The 21,037-nt window shown below is 40.6% G+C and overlaps 1 protein-coding gene across 2 annotated transcripts in view; it reads left to right on the top strand.

The window, feature by feature from the left end:
- Positions 1–21,037, top strand: part of LOC102297617 (microtubule-associated protein 1B) — an 85,291-nt gene that overhangs the window by 14,522 nt on the left and 49,732 nt on the right. The window contains exon 1 of one of the 2 annotated variants that reach the window (XM_042224626.1): positions 19,664–19,692. The exons of the other annotated variant lie outside the window; for it this stretch is intronic. The gene's annotated coding sequence lies outside the window, so the exon portion shown is untranslated. Of the gene's footprint in view, positions 1–19,663; positions 19,693–21,037 lie in introns of those variants that run through there. 2 annotated transcript variants of the gene reach the window in all.

The following is a 21,037-nucleotide window of genomic DNA, read 5'->3' as shown; positions in this document are numbered from 1 at the left end:
TTTCCCTTGTTGGAAATCGGCAGTAGTGCTACCCTGTGGGCTGCTTTTGGAAATGAGCTGATACGGCGAGGGAGGGCCAATCGCTTCTCTGATCAGATGTAGGAAGGTCAACAGGGTGCATCGATTATGTTCTGCTTTGTCAAGATGTTATCTTGCAGTCCTTTTAAGTTAAAGTATTAGACTGCTGTTTGCAGGTGTGCCAGGGACAAACAAATTATAGTTCAGTTTGGTTTTGTAGTTTTTGTTTTGATTTGTATTCATTTTATATGTTTTTGTTTACAGTTCAATTTCAGTTCATCACTTTTCCAGTAGTTTCAACAGAGATCTCCAGACCAGGTCATTTCCTCCAGCTCTGCCTCTGGCCATTTTTTTAGGTCTGCCACTTCTCCTTTTGTCCTCCACTTGTCCAGTTTTTGGACAAATAAAGTAGGAAAGCTATGGTTACAATACTTGATACAAACTTTTCTTTACGTTTTTGTCCTTGACAAGTTAAACCACAATAAATAGCAATAGCATACACGTAGTGTGTTTATGGTTGTCTTTCCCCCGGAGAGTTTCCTGTGGTTTGAAATCTCGGGTGATCTTGTCCAGGCAACTGACCACTTACTAGATTGTATCATGTCATCTCAACAAGAACAAATTAAGTTGTTGAATTTCATGCAGATCCTACATGATTTAATTATGTTCACTATAGAAACATGAAATTGTTAAACATGAAAAATTACCACCCAATTTCATTTTTTCTGGTTACGTTTAGAAGTAACGCTGGCTCATCCCTTGAGAAAGGTGCCAATTTATACTTGAATGATTCATTGGTCAGTGTTAATGCCCAAAGAAAAAACTCTGAAAGACCTTCAGAAAGCCTGGAGAAGTGTTGATCAAGACCACTCAAGATAAGTCGAGATAACTCAAAATATAATGGAATGTATGATTCAAGACTTTTGAAATACTATGTGTTTATACACCACTCTGTATTTAATCATTAGTTATTATCAATCTCTGGCTGTCTTCCACAGTGTGTCTTTCGTCCTGTTTTGCTCCTCCCTGAGCCTGGTTCTGCTGGAGGTTTCTTCCTGTTAAAAAGCAGTTTTTCTTTCCTACTGTCACCAAGTGTTTGCTGATGGGGAATCGTCTTTTAAGGTTTTCTGTATTACTGCATTGTTGTTGCCTTACAATATTAAGGGCCTTGGGGGGACTGTTGTGATTTGGCATTATATAAATAAAATTGAAATGAACTTAATTGAAATAGCGTAAAGTTGATTTATTTTTAAGGAAATATTTAAAGCAAAGGAAGTATTAAGAGAACATTTAAAAAGTCAGCAGCCCAATGTGAGCCTGTTTCTGAAACTTACAGCTCTACTACCATTTTTCCTTTCCAGATAAGCCTTTGTGGTGCCAGCCCCATTGAAATGCACAATGTTTTTTGGTGGATTTCTTCTTTGTATCCAAACTCTCTGGTGGTAAAACACCGTGAGGGGACATTTATCTTATAACGCTCTAGCAGCTGGTCTCTTCTCAGTAATGAAAGCACTGTTTTCTCCAGGGGGCTGTTGTCAGCTAGTTGGGACAACAGTATATGGAGGTGTCACTTATATTTTCAGATGTAGATTAGCTGCCCTCAAAACCAGTTCTGAGCTTCATGGTAACTGCAGAGAAAACGGAAACATTGCAGGATTATTCAGATCCTGCTAACTATCAAGGTTGTGCTACCACAACCAAGGTTGGTTGCACTGTCAACAATTAGATATGAAGCCTCCTTGTTGCATTAGTAACCATATCCAAGTGTGAACTAACAAAAGCATTGGAAGCTTTGCTTGTTAGTGTGTCATTAAATGGGAAGAGTACAGCACTTCTAATCACCGTTATTATTTAGAATCACACAGCATGCTGTTCAAAACTAGCTGGAATTATGTCTTCACACTTCACAGTACTCTGTTTTCTGTAATAAACATCTATGAAGCTCTGTGCATTCTTGTGAAATGAGGAGGGTGGCTTCCTTTTATCTTGATCTTAAGGTCACATCACAATACGGATGCAAAGGGATTCACCCACGAGATTTACCCATTCCCACTGATAACATGATACAGTTACTGTATCCAGAGTACAGCTGCTGTTTGTCTATAGATATGTTTCAGGTCTGTTTTTATCTCCTGAAAGCAGAGGCCAACTATACTGCTAAATAAGTGGAACACCCACTGCAGTGCTTTTGTATTTGAAGTTCAGAAACATCTTTGAAGGGCCATACTGGGAAGTTTTATGTTACTGTAATACAGTTGAGGTTAAATATGGAAGATAGAAAATTGATCTAACATATAAAATGTTACATCAGGTTTTCCATGGTGATCGCTTTTCATTTAATGGGTGCATTCAGTAGGAGCATGATGACACTGCTGTTCAATACAGAGCCTTACAGTTAAGGGAACACAATCACCTTTCCAGTTAAAAAGATGCTCGAGTGTGTTTTACAACATCTGCCTGTCACGATGAAAAAGCAGAACGACGTGTCAGAAACTGAGGGCAATGTATTTGATGATAGGTGTTTGAGGGTTCACTTTATAAGCTGACGTTTATAAAACACAGGCTGTACTCAAGATATCCACTCTGCAGCCTATTAATATTACACAGTGGCCCCCCAGTGTTGAAACGGAGTACTGCAGGGATGACTTGATATTTCTGCACAGAGACGCTGCCTACTTCTCTGGTCCTACTCTTTAAACAATGACAAATCAAAAAGCCCTTAAGTGATGCACTTTCTGTGAAGCAGTAGCTTGTATGCATACACACAAACACACACAGACACACAACGAAGGGTCTGCCACACAGATACCCAGGTGAGGAGCGGGTGAGAGAGCCTGAGGATCCTGTGTGAGCGATTTATACTGATTAACCCTCCTATTTAGAATTAACAAGTATCTCTGCGTGTGTCCCTAATTTCTTTGATTAGTTTACTTGTGCGTGTCATTTGTAGTGTTTGAGTTTCGAGTATCAGAGCTCTTACTTTGATTTATTATTTGAACTGCTCTGTCTGTCTGATCTTTTTAATGTTTGGGCCTGATTATGAAATAAGTGTTTTCTTCATTGTGCAACAGGAATCATTGTAAAGCTGCTAGGCTAAATGAAGTGAAGCAAAGGCGAGATATATGACTCTAGTAATGATTAGTATGTCTATTTATTATTTAATTTCAGTCTTATTTGACATGCCCGCAGTCAAACTGTGGAAAAGAACAGTGTGTCTAGATCACAAGTCAGAACATTTTGAAACAGGTTTTTATTATTTAGCTGGTAGCATGTACGTCTCCCAGGGTCTAAATAGAGGCACATTTGTTTCAATAGCACATCAAAACTCTTAGGAGACACCTTTAGAAGGTAGCTTAAAATGAGAGCAGCTTTAACGGCATGTATTGCTGCTCTTAGTCCATCAACGCAGGAACATATCTGAAACACAGTGAACAAGGTAGTGAGAATTTGTGCGTTGGGTTAGCGGGAAACGTGTTTGAACGTCCCAAAGGTCCAGAGATGCTTTGAAGTGAGATGTGAAGCATCACGTTCCTCGTTTCTTCCTGACTCTCTCTCCTTTGCTCAATCTTGCTGAGGGAGGTGTGGGCGGAGAAAAAGGAGAAAAGTGAAAGAATCGGTGGGAATAAACTCAATGCAGTCGTTACGCCTGGATCCTCCCTCCCACACACGTTCATACACTCAGAGGCAGGGTGAGCTCAGTAAGATGGCTTACCCAGGCAGGGGGGCTCATGATAGACTACATAGTTGATCCGATCCTTAATAAGAGGCTTCCAAAATTATCTGCAGGATAGACGTCATTTTACAACTACTGCAGTTAATTCATGAAGGTAGTCATATTACTGGACTTAGACTGCATCTAAATGTGACCTCTTAGCATGAAAAATGCATAAATACATACATGAATTCAACATGGTTATGATGAATACAGCAAAAAAAAAATCAAACATAATCATTTGAGAATTCAATTCCTCCAACATGTTTCCCTCAGCCCGACCTGTGTGTGACCTGTGTATGCACACACACACACACACACACACGGCGGAGCGTCATCTCTGTGGCGCCTGACGTAGATGTGGTCGAGGTGAGAGTTAGCTGCGGGTGATTAAAGATTCATATTTGATGGTGGAGCCAATTAGCTCTGGCGCCCAGGGAAATGTGCCTTTCATGACTGTTGCTGTAGCAACCTCACCATCAGGGCCCGAGTGGAATAACGCTCTAATGACCCTGAAGGTGTCAAAGATGAAATGTTAAAGAGGTTTGCATGACCTTCATCGATTAACTGTGGCTAAAGTCAAACTGGTGGAGGATGGGCAGAGCACGTGCTGAAGGTCACAAGAAGGAGGCACCGTGTGTGACCTTGCTCCATAAGAGGATGCACTTCAGCTGGTATTGGTTTGAGAAATATGATACAATCTGCAGCTCAAAGAGCTCCAAGATGTGTAATCACTAATGTGTAATCAGGTACAACGTGATATTAATGAGTGCGAAAATTTTAAAGCCTCGCTGTGAATGATAGGCATATTTTTGAGTTTAATGTCTCCTTGTGCAAATCTGGAAAACATTGGACTGTATGTTCCTTTAAATTAAGATGTGAACAATGAGCTCCAGTCAAACAGGCTAAGCCGCATCCAAAAGCTATAGTATATGTAAAATGCTGGCATTCCAATGCTTGTTTAGTCTTCTAATGTTTTATAGTTACCAATAAACACAAAGAGCAACTGAGGCTGCTGGTGGTGTCAAGAGGACTGGTCACAAACCAAGTGGATGCAATTCTGTTTTAACCTGATAGAGATGCCAAATTAAAATTTAAGGGTTAAGTTAAAAATTAATCTAGAGTGGATGTTATTGCCTTAAAATCTTAAAAAACTATTACAGTCATATTTCATGTAAGTGAAAATTTAACTTGGTATTTATTAAAGATGGCAGTTCAGGGAATTACCAAAGTCAATAGAATTATCCTGGGGCAATCATGAATTCATATATAAAAAAGTGCATGGTGTTTTTGTGCTTATGATCATCTACAACATATTGTTCTACATATTCTTGCATATTATGTAAAAATCTTCATTGTGAAGACGAGAAAAAAACGGTTGCTTATAGTAACTGGATGAGCTTCATTGTCATCATCATCTGATGAACTGGATGCCTTTGTAGAGGGAAAAAATCTCAGAGAGGAAGAGCATAATTTTTGAGAGCATTGTGTTAGAAATTATTCAGAATTATTCACGTCATCAGTCTGACTCATCTGAGCAAGTAGTTGGATTCAACCAATTTACAGCATTCTTACTGACAAACCCTTTACCTTTGGCCACACTCACACTAAATCTTCTTCTTCTTCTTTTTCATCTTTTCAATCCTGGTCACTTCCATTGCAAATGTAACATCTTCAGCTCTGCCGTCTCCAGCTCCACCTCCTGTCATTTTGGTAGCGCTTCCTCCTCCTCCAAACCCATACATCATAGCAGGTCTCGTCCATCTTGTAAATTGTCGCTTTCACTTTGCTGCTATGCTTCTGTCAAAAATCACCCCTGACACCCACTCCACCCTGCCTGCACTCTCTTCTTCACCTCTCTGTTGCTTTGGATGGTTGACCCCAGTTATTTAAACTCGTGTACCTTCAACATCTCTCCTCCTTGAACACTTCACTGTAAAGCGACACTGTTGAGATGGTTTCGACATGCAGAGGAGGGATAGTGGACATATTGTGCAAAACTGGAAAAACTGAGACATATTGTTGCACATGCACCAGTAGCATTTGATACCGTTGACTGTTATATTTATAAAAGTGATTAGAGCATGCTGTAGGTATTAAATGTAATGCGCTGAAGTGGTTTGAATGATATCTCAATAGACTCCAATGAATAGACTCCAATTTGTTGATGTAAATGGAGAGTCCTCTTTACGCACTGTGGGTTGGATTCTGTGTCGGGCTGTTTCTGGTCTGCAGTAGGCTATGCAGTAAAAAATTGTCCCTGTCATGTGGCAGTTACGTATGTCATTTATTCCTAATGATGCTATATTTAATCAAAGATATTAAAGTTTTTTTGCCTTCTGAATCTCTGATTATTTCATTCAAAACAGTCTTCTTACTTTGGTTAATGCTAACCTTTTGCTATTGCTCAGTCTGCTCTGAAGTATTAGCTTGAGCTGTGAGCTTTTAATCATCATTTTTTAAGCTAATGTGAAAGTTCATCATGTGGTCAGCCTTTCATTAGTCTTATTAGTCTTACTGCTTTAAATTTTTGGAAGCATTATCTCACGTCCCATTGTGACGTTCTCCAAATTCAAATTCAAATCTAAACGGCTCTAAAAAATGCTTATCTGAAAGCAAAAGCAACCCTCTTATGAGCTCTCGCTTCCTTTTTTATCAAATTTTGTCCTTTTAGATTTAAATTGATAGTTTTACACCTAAAATCTAAGCAGCTGATGGCTTTAACTGCTGCATTAAGACTTTTTCTCTTTCCTCAGTTTCCATATTATTTCTTTCTCTCTCTAACCTCTAATACCATCGCTCTGGGGCTTTTTGGTTCAGAATCAGTCCGGTATTAGTTGCTTGTACGGTTGGAGCTTTAGGATCATTCATGCTGGAGACGGTACTTTGAATGTGGATGTGAGAGGGAAAGCCACAAAGATTTCAGAGCTCTAATCACACCAGAGCTGTGGCCCATACTTCACAGCTTTCATCTTCCTCTGACACTTGTGCGTACTAAAAACCTGCACTGACCAAAAGTCAGCATCGTGACCTCTTACCTCAATAACATCTCAACATCAAATAACAGTTTTGCTGATCATTTCTGATGTCTTTTTTTTTTTAAGGGAAAATTGCTTGTCTGCCCATATTTTTTTTATTTCTTTTCATAGACAGGAGCTGTCGGGGAAATATGTGAGGGGGAGACACGAGAAAAATGTAATCCAGCAGGATTTGAGTTGAGGCCCAGTGGTTTCACTCCCTGCTGCAGTGGTAAATAAAAAGATTGGGAAGCTGTTACCTCCTGTCAATGACTAAGTGCAATGTGCAACTAGACATCTTAAGTAACCACTTTATTAGGTCACACCTTTACTTGAAATAACTTAAAGGTAAAATAGAGGTTAATTGGCAGTAATTCTAGTAAAAAAGAGGTTAGCAAATCAACTCCATTGTTTTTATTTCATTTTTTCATACATATCTTAAGCTTACAACTGCACCCACTCTGATTTACTATTTTCTTTGTTTCCACAGAACAATGTAGTACTGTAAACCAGGCCCCTTACATATTGAATAATAACTGATTACCTTGTTAAGTATTATATTGTTCCCTGCTTCCCAGTGCTTCTGAGTTTTGTTCTCTATGCTCTTATAATTATGTTAGTGGCCTTCAGTGTTGGATAAGTTACTTAAAATTAGTAACTTAGTTACATTACTAGTTACTTCTATCAAAAGTAACTCAGTTACTTCAAGTTACTCGTTACTTTCAGAGTAACTAGTTACTAGGGAAAGTAACTTTGGTTTTACTCAGAATTCTCTTGTTAATGTGTTGCTTCCGTAACTGGATACCCAGCAAGATTGCCAGTCTTCTAGCTTGCTTACTTGCCACAAGTGCACTGTGCCACCTACCAATAGAAAGGAAAAAATAATGTGCACATTTCCACGAGAGAAATCCCACGCCTGATTCTATCCTAGCCTGCTTTTTACATCCAACACAAAAACTGCAGTCGTGGTGCTTTCGATTGTACTCAGAACTCGGAAATTCTGCCTTCTGAATAGGAAGATGTAGGTAACACCAGACTGCAGATGAGCTGCATACAGGGCTGGACTGGGACAAAAAAATCGTCCCGGGCATTTTGACTAGAGACCGGCCCACCATTATAGGAAAAATCATAAAGCCTTTGAATGAAAATAAACACTGTTGTGACAGTGATGTACACTGTTCTGATGGTATATATGTATCAATCTATCAATTGTTTGTTGCAAGACTCAGATAATTATTTTTTTAAAAGTGAGACATTTTAAATGAGAATAAGAAAGTATTTCTTTGTGCCCCCCTTTCCCTGTTAATGCCCTACATGGACCCCTGGCAACACTTTGCTAGACCCGCCCCTGCACAGTTACCAGCTGTCAGCTACTTAGAAAAGGATCCTGGTGTTATTTGTCTCTCAGAAACAGTTCATAACTTCCCTTCAACTCATTCATGTCACCTAAAAGGTAAACCTGTTTCTCCATCACCTGTTCAGCTCTGATGATTCAGTAAGGACATCTCCTGGTTTCATCTTCATGTTTCCCTCTCACCAGATAACCAAACCATCATGACCAGCAGCTTTACAGCTGTGGCTCCAGCAAACATCAGCTGATACTAGAAATTAATATTAAATAAATTCTAACAACAGCTGATCAAGCTTAAACGTGCTGCTGTTGTTTAGCGCGACATCCGCTGGTTTCCTCTTTCTGGCGCAAAGTGGGCGATAAACAAACAAGAGAGAAAAGCCGATCAGCTGATCATTGATCAGTTTCATGATTGAAGTAGAAACAGGAGAGGGAGGGGAGAGAATGAGAGAAGAAGAGGCAGCTGTGCAGCAAACACAGAATAACTCCAGCTATAATGCAAACTGCCTTTTCTCTGAATACCAGACGATTCCGTTTTTTACGGGACGGTTGGCAACTCTAATAATTAACCTTATGAACAAAATAAAGTTCAACATCATTAACTTCATAGCACCCACCCAGCTGTATAGAAACTCCGTCATGCTAGCTAGCACGCAGTACGAAAAAGTCAGCATAACGAAAATAAACTCCACCTAAACTTGGTTCATATCTGACCCAGATGGACTGCAGGTTATAACTTCTTACCTGAAGTTCAGTTCACCTGACACTCTCGGACCAGCGGCCGCTTCGGGTCTCTCCTCTTGCCTCCCTTTTCCTTCATCCACCTGCTGGCCTCCACCACTTGCTAATGTTATTGAATCTGTGGAAGCTCCGCGATAGCCACCACACGAAGTAACGAATAACGAGCCTATCTAAAATTCTAAATCACTTCTTCAGTAAAGACTCAGAGAAGAGAAACACACAGAACTTCTTGCTAGCAAGGGCAGTCTCAGTGACTCGCGCTGAGAAACTGCCCCGGTCTTTATTTATACTTCAGTGAGTGTCTGTGCGTGTGTGCATGTGTGTGTGTGTGTGTGTGTGTGTGTGTGTGTGTGTGTGTGTGTGTGTGTGTTACTGCTGATCAAAGGGTCATAACATAAAAGCACAAAAGGCAAACATCCTAGGAGAGGAAAAGGGTAGACCCCCCCTCACCCTAGATGGTTCACCCTAGATAACACGGTGAGGAAGTCCTGCAGTTCATCTAAACAAAAAGCACTTAGACTAGAACAAACGTAGCTACGTTAATCCTGCCATAAAACAATAAAACAAGGTACGAACTCTCATGCTCCCAGGACGTGGGGGTGCATTCCTGGAGTGCACACCAAGCCTGCAGCCTGTTAGAGATCACACACAATTGATTATATGCCTCTAAGTATACATGGTTGAATATTTCCTAATACAAATAACTACATGCAGTATTCTATCATATGCAAACTTATATCACTAAAAGATTATACTGACTACTAAATACAATTTTCCATTGACACTATCTAAATCCCAGTAACGAGTAACGCGTTCCTGGTTTTGGCATAATAACTAGTTACCGTGCTCGTTACCACAATAATAATGTAGTTACTGTAACGTGTTACTTAATAACGCGTTAGTCCCAACACTGGTGGCCTTTCATGCCCAGTCTGTCCTAGTTTTGTCTTTGTGTCTTGCCCTCAGTGTCTCTTGTGGTCATCAGTCTTATCTCCGTGTTTCTGATCCTTGTTACTTTGTGTTTTATTCTGATTGTCACTTGTCTTGTGTGTGCTGTCCCCTGTCTAGTTAGTTAGATTCTGTTCAGCTGTGCACCCAGATGTGTCCATTCTGCCCTGTGTATACACTGTCTGTGTCTCCCTCTGTTCTCTGTGGTGTCCTCCCTGATGGTGTCTGAGCCTCAAGTTCCTGTTCAGCTCTCAATGTAAACAAAGCTGTGAATTAAAATGTACTTTGGTTTATCTGCCTGCCATCCGTCCAGTTCATGACAGGAAGCAGCCATGAGAAGCCCAAAATGTGCCAAGACAATATCCCTCATATTCTTATACCACCACTAACAACAACACCAGCCTGAAATATTGTTAGGGACAGGGTGCGTTCATGCTTTCATGTTGTTTATACCCAATTCTGAGTCTAACATCTGAATGAGGCTGCAGAAATCAGCTAGACCAGGAGGTTTTTTCTAGTCTTCTGTTGTCCATCTGCTTTAAGGTTTGACGTGTTGAGCATACACGTTGTTGTGAGATGCTCTTCCTTGTTGCAATGAATGGATATTTGAGTTACTGTTGCTTTCCTATCAGCTTAAGGCAGCCTGGCCATTCCTCTATGACCTCTGACATGACTTCGACTGCTCACTGGATATTTTCTCTTTTTTTCAGACCATTCTCAGTAAACCCTATAGATAGTTGATCCCAGAAAATGCCAGTAGATCAGCAACCTGTCTTGCGCCAAGGACCATGCCATGCTTTTGAAATCTTGTACTATCTAATACTGATGTTTCTGTCAAGTTCTTTTTCTCCTACATACTTGAGGGAAGCATAAAAGGAGAACAACCTCTGCACTAAAATTTGAAACCTCCATGCAATTTTGATTAAAAAAAACCAAACACAATTATTCAGGGATGCATGGGATTTCAGGTTGCATTGTTTGTTTTATGTTTTTAAATTTGCCAGCTATGGTATGTGGTAAAATCTTGGAAGGGAAGAAAAGGTGGACTGCCTAATTACAATTCAATCCAAACTTCATCCAGGTCATGCTTTCTCACTGACTTATTGGTCCTGAGATTTGTTGGAGTCAGAGCTTTCATTCTGCCAGTGACGTGTGTGATGTTTATCATGTTGTACCAATTTTTGAAGGACGACAGTGAGAGGATGTCTAAACCCTTATAAAAACGTAGCTGTTTCTAAATTTTACGGCACCATTGCTCTGTCCTCGCCTATCACCTCCAGTGTGGGAAATATTTCTTCCTGTGTCCATCTCTGTGTTCATCTTGTGTACTGGATGGTAGAAAGGAGACATTTTCATCACTGCTAGATTCCCTTGAAGAAATCGATTGAGCGCGGTAGGAGAAGAAGTTATGGTTAGCAAGCACAGAGGGTTTTTCCCCAGGACCAGGGAAGATTGTCACATCTGCATTTTGGCTGCCTTTTGGTACTTTAACATAAAAAAAACACCAAGACACTAAACAAGAAAGGGAAGACAGAACTGGATCTTTACTGAACACCAAAATTGAATTGCTATTATTTGACAGTGATTTGCTGTCTTAGTCTCTGAATTTGGGCCAGACATGTAGGCGTAGAGATATTTATTATATGAGAACTAAATGAAGAAGAAGTGCAATGTTTTTCTTTACACAATTGACATCTCACCCTCTAGTGTCCTCAGTACCACCCCCAGATTTCCCACTAATAAGTGGCTTTAAATGTATTTATTGCTATTGCATGACAAAGTCACACAAAGTGCAGGATTTTATTTTCTGCTTGTTCTGGGGATTTGTTTAAGCTACACATGGGGATCATATGGAAAAGTCGCCAGAAGTTAATTAACAATTTTTTTTTTTAAATCTAAAAAAATCTAAATTTGTGTCATCCTTTTATTTATTTATGCTTCTCAGAAGTAGAAATATAAAGCTTTCCCTGTTCATGCCAGTGGTAAACTGCACAGCTTCTGGGTTTTGTTCTGGTCTTTCAGTCTGGTCTTAATACCAAACTTAAAGTTGCCACAACAAAGCGTGTTGTATTTTTTCATGTGCATGGATACAGATTGCTCCACTTTTTCACAAGAGTTGGAAGTACGCGCAGTGTTAGCAGCACGTGTTATTGTTGTTGAGAGTCAAAGTTGACGTGTCATCCTGTCAACCAACGAATCAGAGCTTTGGAAAAAGTGGCAACCGTGTTTTTTTCAGGCTTTTTGCCTTTAATTAACAGTTCAGGGGTGTAGAGCAGAGATGAAAGAGAACAGAGGAAGTGTGCAAAACTGGTGCCTGGCAACCATTGTAGCTTTTTCCCAAGTAAGTAGTTTTATTTTCTAAAGCATACAAAATAAAAATCATCATTTCCATCTGGGACTCAAACAGCAGTCTTCCAGATGTGAGTGGGAAAAAAATTAATGTCACTGTCAAGCCACTAAATATGAACCTTTTCTCCTTTTATCTTTATCTGAACATTGAATTGTTAGATATGAAGTGTGTTCATGAACTGTGGTGTGGCTGTGTGATAAAACAAGGGCCTGGAAAACTGGATGGATGATTAGGGTAAAACTTTTTGGCTCGATAAGTAATAAAAGCAGACTTGTGTTGCTTCTACAGTCTAAACTGTGTGGTGAGTACAGTCAAAAGAGAAGAAACTGAATATGGAAAATGACTGGAAGCAGACAAAATGTCTCGTGAAATGTCTTGAAGAATGAAGACACATAGCAAAAAGTGCTAACCCCCTGTGAATTTCATCACCAAATCACAGGTGGTGCTCTATTTTTTATCACAGATGGTGTCATTGGGCAGTCTACTACACCGGTAAAACCTGACATAAAAAGATTTATAATATTTAGTATCATCTTCATTTTCATCATCATATCCCGGCTGTGTCGCTGGCTTTAATTACACTCAGTGAGTTCTGCTGTGTAACATTGTCCTGACAGTGATACAGCAGTTCTGTCCTCTCACCTTGTCGCAGCTTTAATAGGAGAGCGGCATGCCGACTCACTTCCGGGACACTTTAACCTTCCTAAAAAGACCTGCCGACCACACACACACACACACACACACACAAGCCCGTTCAGCTATCTTAGTGAGGACCTTCATTGACATAATGGTTTCCCTAGCCCCTTACCCTAACCATTAAAAATTAATGCCTAAGATACCACTCTTTCTGTTTACTCAAAAGCTGAATATTTCCGCATTAACTTAATATGTGGTCAGAAGGGATCAACTACAGTATACACCAAAGAGGAACGTCGAGGGAAGGAGAAGGGGAGCAGAAAAGTTTATCAGGAACCTTAAAGGAGAGTATGGATGATCCAGCAGCCCCTAGGACTGTGCATCAAAAGCTTTAGCAAAAGAGAACTAAATCAAACTCTCTTTACACCTAACCATAACTTAATTGTAACACTGACACTAAAACCACATTTTGAGCCTCAAAAAGGCCTTCAAGCTTGTGAGGACCTCACAAGTGACTGTTGGTTCTCACAAGTATAGCAGAATGCAGATTTTGGTCCTCACAAAGATAGCTAGACAGGAACACACACACACACACACTCTCACATAGATGCTTCTTTCTCATGCAGCAGTCCCAATGTGTGTACCATATGCTTATGTTCATGCAGGCACACAAACACACACACTTAGATTTGCAGGACAATCTGCTCTACAAATACTCCCAGAGTCAGCCATATCGCTGGAAATGCATCCGAGGAGCTGTCGGTTTCCGTTTCTCTGGCCCTGAGATGAACCAGTGTGGAAAGGCTGTTTGCGCCGAGTCGACTCTTTTCTTTCTGCCTCTCTGCACATCGTCTTGTCTTGTGCTTTCTAGTAAGACACTCCCCAGCGACCAGAGGCGGTGAGGAGGGTGAAAAGTTCGTAAGTGCCACAGGCTTCTGTCGCTTAGTGGAACATGAAAATTTCATGTTTATTTCTTGTATTCGTGTTTTTGGCAGGTTCGGCTGAATAGTTTCACCAGATGCAGTCCCGTATGAGTGCTGTCGAGGAACATTTCAAATCATTTCACTGTCTATGAACACGAGCTATAAAGAGGGAGGAGGGGGTTATTTTAGGTAATGTGACTTACTGGTAAATCAAAAATCTGTGTTGTTCATTTTCTGTATAGACAAACAGCACGAATGAACAGTCACACTTTCTCTAATACTTTTTTTAATGTTCTTTTTTTTTTTGCTACCTGTGTTGTAGGTTATGTTGCCTTCACATGGTCACCACAGAATGCGCCGACTGCCAACTGCATTGCTATAAGGGTCATCACACTTGTCTCCTGAATTGACAAAATTGAAACAGGAAGCAATGAAATCATCTTTTTTAAAGTTTTCTCAAGAAAGTCTCATCTTTTTGAACTGTTGCAGCATTTCCCTCTCTGTAACCTGGAAACCTCTGAGCTCCGTACTGATATATCATTGAAGTGATAGTGAAAACCAACATGATTGAACACTCATCAACACGATTCCCAGGCCAGGAAACTGAAACCTCTACGAGAAGCTAAAAAGAAATGAACACAAGATATACATTAGCAGCGGTAGCCACTTTTGGTGTCTACTGCTGTTTGCAGGGTTAATAGCACCAGGCATAAACCAAGGTTAATTGTCAAATTTGCTTTATGTCTTTAGTGAACATCCTTGTTGCTGGTTTGCTAGGAAGCCAGAGTGTGGGAAAAAGCAAAGGAATGCAGTGTGGCACAAACAGCCATGCCAACTGTAATCCCATTTCAAATGAGGGGGGTGACATTATACGTTGCAACTGGATAAAAAAACCCTCTTTGGATAAACACAGAATAAGATGGAAAATATATTGTCAGACTTTGGCAAAAATCCTGGTAGTCAGGGTCTTTACTTATTTGGTTATATTAAGTTCTTGGAAGCCACAGGAAGATAAGGACTTCTCAAGTTTCACTTGTAACAAAAAATCAATTCACATTGCATTGAATAAAGTAAGAGGCTATTTACCATTGGTAATAAAAAGCTACAGTCTGAAATGAGTCATTGTGATTAATGGATGCATCAAAGTCCTTCTGCGTAGTAGCTTTCTAAACACACTGTGGTGGTTGATTTTTGACTGGCAGGCTCAAATGAATCCACAGATTCACAGTAACTGCAGATAACAGGTCACTCTTTGAAGGAGTCCTCAGAAAGATTTTTTTTTTAAAAAGCTCAGATCTTCGAGGATATATTTTAAGCTGCTCCCGTGGGTGCTGAATGGAGTCAATCTACAACTGCGTTTATACTAATGCTAATCCAGCAGTGCTTAGAGCGCAGCGTCATCACAGACAGCTCTACTCTAATCTCTTTTAGGTGGTTCAGCCACCAGCCTGACCCTTCCCACATGGGCGCAAATGAGCGTGTGTGGTTGTTACGACGTATTTTTCAACTTAAATTTCTGTCCTAAAGAAGATAAAGATTTTCTTCGGGTTAAACAAAATTGTTGCCTTACTTTGAAGTTTGTGAAATTTGTGAACCTTTGGTAACGTAAGTACTCATCTATTCTGTATTGTCCTAGCTGCAGCTCATCTAACAACTTTGAATCTGGAATCAAACCTTCTTTTCCCTCAAAGATAATCTTTGTAAAATTGCTAATTGTAGCATTGAGGCAACGTTCAACACAACGATTCACATCTCAGTGAGTCACCCACTTTTTTTGTAGTTGTATAACATTTTGTTGAGTCATTGGTATTTAAGTAAGAGAAGGAACAATTTTAACTGTTAAAATTTTAACTCCTTAATCTGGAAGTCAGACGTGCAGCCTTCCAGCTTTCATTAGCAGATCTATGCCCGTTATTTTTCATTAATGAAGACAGTAAAGCAGGTTGACTTCATCTGGCTAAGGGAGGCCAGGCGAGACAGAGGGAGGGAGACACTGACAGAGTCAGGACGAGGGAGCGAGGGAGGGAGCCTTCCTTCCAAAGTGGCTCGTTGCGTCATTCATTATTGAAGCAGCTGCTGAATTATGCAAAGCTTTGATATTGATCCCAGGGCTTGCCATCGCTGCAGTCTGTGGGATGGAGAGAAAGTGAGTGAGAGGGAAGAAGAGAGAGAAAAAGTAACTAAAGGAAATTAGCAGTAGTGAAAGAGACGTGAATACTGTAAGAGAGATTGCACTGATGAAAGTGGGGGAACCTGCTGAAAACAAAATAAGACAAAGATGGTGCATGAGAACAGCACCAGGGAAGTTTGCTTTGAAGAACAGAGATAAGACTTAAAGTTGTAAAGTTACTTTTGAAGTTAAGAGAACAAAGAAAGTGCTTTAGAAGAGAAGGTAAAGAGAGAAATATTTAGGATAAATGTTATCCCTCTGGGAAGAGCTTTTTACTTCACATATCATGAAAGGTGTCCCTACAGGGCCAACAGTAAGGTGGTCTTAGCACATGATCCATTTAGAATATGTTGTAAAAGCTGAGTCTTTTATATCAGCATTGGTTTTATAGAGAGCAACTCCTACATTGAGTCAGTCTCCATGGGACTGTTTTCCTGGTTGACGGGTTCATCAGGGAAAATTCAGTCGGGGTTTACCACATCAAGTGAGAAACACTAACTTTAAAGACTGAAATGTTAGAAACTGATGTACTGCTGAACAACAACCAGCTGTCCTAATGCTTTACTCTGCATAGTGATTGATCAAAGGAGCAGTACTGCCTCAGTGTGAAAAGGAATTAGCGCTGTGGCAGCAGAATGCATGATTTTAAGTACTACAAATTCAAAATAAAGAAGAGTGTTACCCAGTGTTGACTAATTAAACTCATGAATCATATTTTAAAGAGGGCCCTTTATCCTATTCCACACTCTTTTTGTCATGTATAGACTGCTTCAGTGGTGGCTGCACATAAACACAATCAAATGGCTAATAATAAAAACACATGCTTAGGTAATTTAAAAAAAAAACCCCACAAAAATATTTATTAAGAAATGATCTGGAAATTTGTCCCAAAACAAAAGTATCATCTTCTAACTCCTTGACTTGTGATTGGATGTAAATTTTAGGTCAGCGTGGAAGTTGCTTATGTGATATAATTTCTAATGGCCAGCAGGGGGCGACTCCTCTGTTTGCGCAAAGAGTTGTCCAGCTGTGCAGAACCCTTTGTGAAAATATCCCTCACTTTGTGTGCTCTGTGACCTCCGTAAACATTTTCATGGCAAGTTTTATGGTCTTAGTCACTAGGTTTAAGGCTTGTTGAAAGCAGCATGAATTTAAGTCGGTAGTCAAAAAGGACGATGAAGCAGGCTTTGTTTTGTGACTGAAAAGTCATCAGCTAATTACCGTGCAGGCCAGTCTCCCTGATGTCTGTTTTAAAAAGCTTAAGTGTGTGTGTGTGTGTGTGTGTGTGTTTGTGTGTGGGGGGGGGGGGGGTTAAGTGTGTTTGTTGGGTGTTTATGTTTTTTGAGCTCTCAGTTTCTCAGTGGCAATACTGCAAAACAACCTCTTACAAAATAAAACAATCATGGAAATGCTAACGCATATTTATAGTTACAGGCTACAGCCTTTTGGGTATTAGGAAGAGCTACAGCAAACCTACGGGCATGACTAAGCTGCTTTGTTGCCAAGAACAGGAAGGAGAAACTTTGTTCGAAACTGCTCCCTATATGTATTCAGGGACGTATCCAGCAGCCACTCAGCTTCTTTCGATTGGCTGGGCATGCCGGGTGAAGCGGTGCAGTCTCACCATCTCCCGAATGGGCTTTGTGAAATTTGACCTAATCGACTGACAGAATTTACTCTGGTGAGAAATTTATATACGGTCTGGAAAAGGATGGCATGTGGGTCTTTAAAGTATGAGATAAAACTGGACTGCAGTTTGTGCTGTGTTTTTATGGCAAGAGTACAGGAGCACACAGAAGAACGGCCAGCTTCTAGTGGCATGCACTAAAACAGGATCCAAACATTATTATTCATCCAGCTTATAAAGCAAACACATTTGCAGTCCCCTTTACTGGAGTGTAAATATTGTCATCACTTTTATAAATAACTATAAGATATTTTTGCTATATAGAAGAGAGGAGCGAAGAATAAAACAGCACAGAGGCAGAGCAAGGTGTAAAAGCTCAGAGCAAACGTGAACGACATGAGGGTGGGCCGGTCCTGCTTGTCACACAACATGATACGTATTCAGCAACTAAATATAGACTCATCAGTATTGTGGGTGTACATTATGCATGCAGGATTATGATTATGCCTGTTTAGGTCAGACCACAGCAGGGCTATGTGTACATTATAGTTTTCTATTCAACTAGAGCAAGAAAAACACAGTCATTACAAATCATTACATTTTTTCATAGCTAATTCTAAAGCATGTCCTTGTATGAGATGTTGGAATCTGTCAAAGGTTCTCCTGCCGCTCAGCAACCATCATGTTAAAGCCTCCAGGGCAGGTTTTTAAAAGCCTCTAAATAAATAGAGAGAAATCATAATTGTAATTCAAACAGTCACCAGTACATAAACTCCACATCGAATCACCAATTTAATTTGATAAGCAACTTTATTAAGTTTTTTAAAAAGCGATTTTCCCCAAAGTTAAGTTTAGAGTTCTGTGTAACTTTCAGAAAACATCCATGGCTTTAAGTGCAGTTTGCTTCCTTTTGCAACTCCTACTTGCACATGATTGGCCAGCTGAGCATTGTGAAAAACGGTCATGTGATCCACAGTGTGTCTTTTTGTCCCGCCTCCCTCTCGTCACTCCAGTCGGCTGCCCCTCCCCGAGTCTGGTTCTGCCAGAGATTTATTTCCGTTGAAAGGGAGTTTTTCCTCTCCACTGTCACCAAGTGCTTGCTCATAGGGGTCATTTTATCATTGGGGTTTTCTCTCTATTGTTGTACTTTACAATTTAAAGTGCTTTGAGGTGACTGTGGCGATTTGATTAAACGGCAGGAACAACATGTCTTTGCATTTCGTATACTTTCAAAGCAATCTCAAGACCCAGTCTCTCATAGTAAGTCACTGAGTTAAAGGCGTTTGTGCTACAAACTGCATGTTCTCTATTAATCTGTGTTTAGTGTAGGAAAAATGTGAAGGGGCATGGGGCCTCCTTTTTTGTTTCCAGACTCTTCTGTGTGTTCAGCTGCTTTTATCCTTTTGGTAATTGTTTGTAACCCTCTTGTGCTTGTGGGCATGACATTTGGATTTCATAGTCTTTCTTTGCCCGATTTACAATAGTTTGGGTGACTCAGATCTTTCCTGTAGCACCAAAAAAAAAAAAAAAAAAATGCATTTATTTTTCAAAGACAGCACTCGTTAAATACTACGTAGAAGTATAGAGCCAGAACCTTACTTTAAACTTTTACAGAAACAAAAGATCACTTTTGTAGACCTGATGTCGAACTTGTCCTGTTTTATTCTTTACATATATGAGATTTTTACTGTCATACTTTAAATTTGCTGCTTTTTCGTCCAGAAGTATTTTTTCTGTAATTGTCAGCGAATATCGTCATAGAAGTGTTAAACCGAGCTGGTGTTTTGATAAAGAGCTGTGACATATGGCGCATATGAACACACTCGCACACAGACACGGCGAACTGCTCTCTCTCTCTGTCTCTGCAAAAGCAGTCCACCCACCCACACCGCCCTGGCAGTGAATGAGTTACTGCTGGTGCAGTGTGTGTGTGTGTGTCTGTGTGTGTGTGTGCCTGGTGCGCCCCTCCCTGGTAGGAGTGCACGCCGCTGGTCTGTCGTCTGCAGACGGATGTTGCCGCATCCCGGTGCTCTGCGCTCCGCCACCAGGCTGCGTTCCTCTCCAAATGTGCCAAATCTCCTCCTCTGTCCTCCTGTGTCCGCCTGACGCACACAAACACACACACGCAAGCACCGCCGACGCTCCTCTCCGGTTTCTAGACGCACAACACTCCGCTAAAGTGGCTCGTAACCCATAACGGTACGTAAAGTGTTTGTGAAAAACCAAAAAACGATGTATGCTGTGTGTTTTTCTGCCTTGTTTTCTTCTTCTCGGAGTTGATTACAGCGACAGATTGCTTGAGTGGGATGCTGTGGAGCGACTGCTGCATATGTTGCTTGTTTTTTCCCCCCTCCGTCCTCAGCTAAGATTTTTTTCCTCTTCTCCGCACAGACGTGACGTTTCTTCTCAAACCACTGCTTGTGAGCTGGTTTTTCGTTTCGTCTGGTTTTGTTGCATAATTCCGATCCAGCATACATCACCCGGTAGCCAGATATTTACTTTTATGCGCAGTGCTTTTTTTTTTATATTTTTTTTATTTTTTTACCTTTGGTGGTGCGTAACAGGGGAAAGAGAAATGTCTGGAAGAAATTAGGGCATGAGACAGCACATAAACTCGTTAACCAGCCGGTCCTCTTAAATCTACCTTGACATAAGAAGAAGCACGCAAGGTTCAGTCGGGGATTTAAGCAAGTCCTTTCCTTAGCCAAGTGACGGGATTAATGCAGGTGTTTAGGAGAGCCGAGCCTTTAACCTGTTCGTAAAAATACACCGTCTGTTTGGCACAAGATCATTAAAAGCCAACACAGCGACCTACTTTTCTTTGTGAAATACTAATCAAAAGAACGGTAGGCAAAACGTAAGAGTTTAAAGGGTGATGTGGTGGATGTGGCAGCTGCCCTGTATATGCAGGGACACAGGTTTGATTCCCTGAAATGACTCTCTCCTGTGTTGTCACTGCCAGTTAAAGTGCGTAAATCTGAAAGACACCTTACATGCAGGTGATGCAGATGAACCCATTGCTCCCTCCCCCCTCCCCCAGAGGGGTGGAAAAAAAATCAAAACATAACAAAGAGCCTGTATTGTGTTAGTTGAGACATTGCTGTGGTTTCCATTTGGCATGCTGGGAAGACTGATGTTGTCTGTGTGTTTGTCCAGAACGAGACAAATGACCATGTAAAACCAAACTTGAGAGCACAAAAGAAGGAGATTGAGACTGTGTGTGTGTGTGTGTGTGTGTGTGTGTGTGTGTAAGGGTTATATGTTGCGGTGGCAAAACAACCAACCAGTCATTTGTACTCTAGGGTAGATAACTGTGTTTCTGATGATTCATTCATGCCGAGCATTTTGCCACTGCCGTTGCTCTGAAGCCATCCTCCTCTATGGTGTCTGCGAGTGTGTGTCTGCGAGTGTGTTGTGGGCTGTCTGTGACGATGACAGATGGAAAAACTCCCATTTTCCCCCATTAGTCAGTTTTCATCCTGTGCTATTAAGTTATCATCATGTAATAGTCTGCTCCAGTTTCCTGTACCAGGTTTGGTACTGA

This window comes from Haplochromis burtoni, unplaced genomic scaffold (assembly GCF_018398535.1).
Source record: "Haplochromis burtoni strain Fernald_Lab_line unplaced genomic scaffold, NCSU_Asbu1 Contig_145, whole genome shotgun sequence".
NCBI classification, from domain to species: Eukaryota; Metazoa; Chordata; class Actinopteri; order Cichliformes; family Cichlidae; genus Haplochromis; species Haplochromis burtoni.
This window is presented reverse-complemented; position numbering and strand designations above follow the sequence as displayed.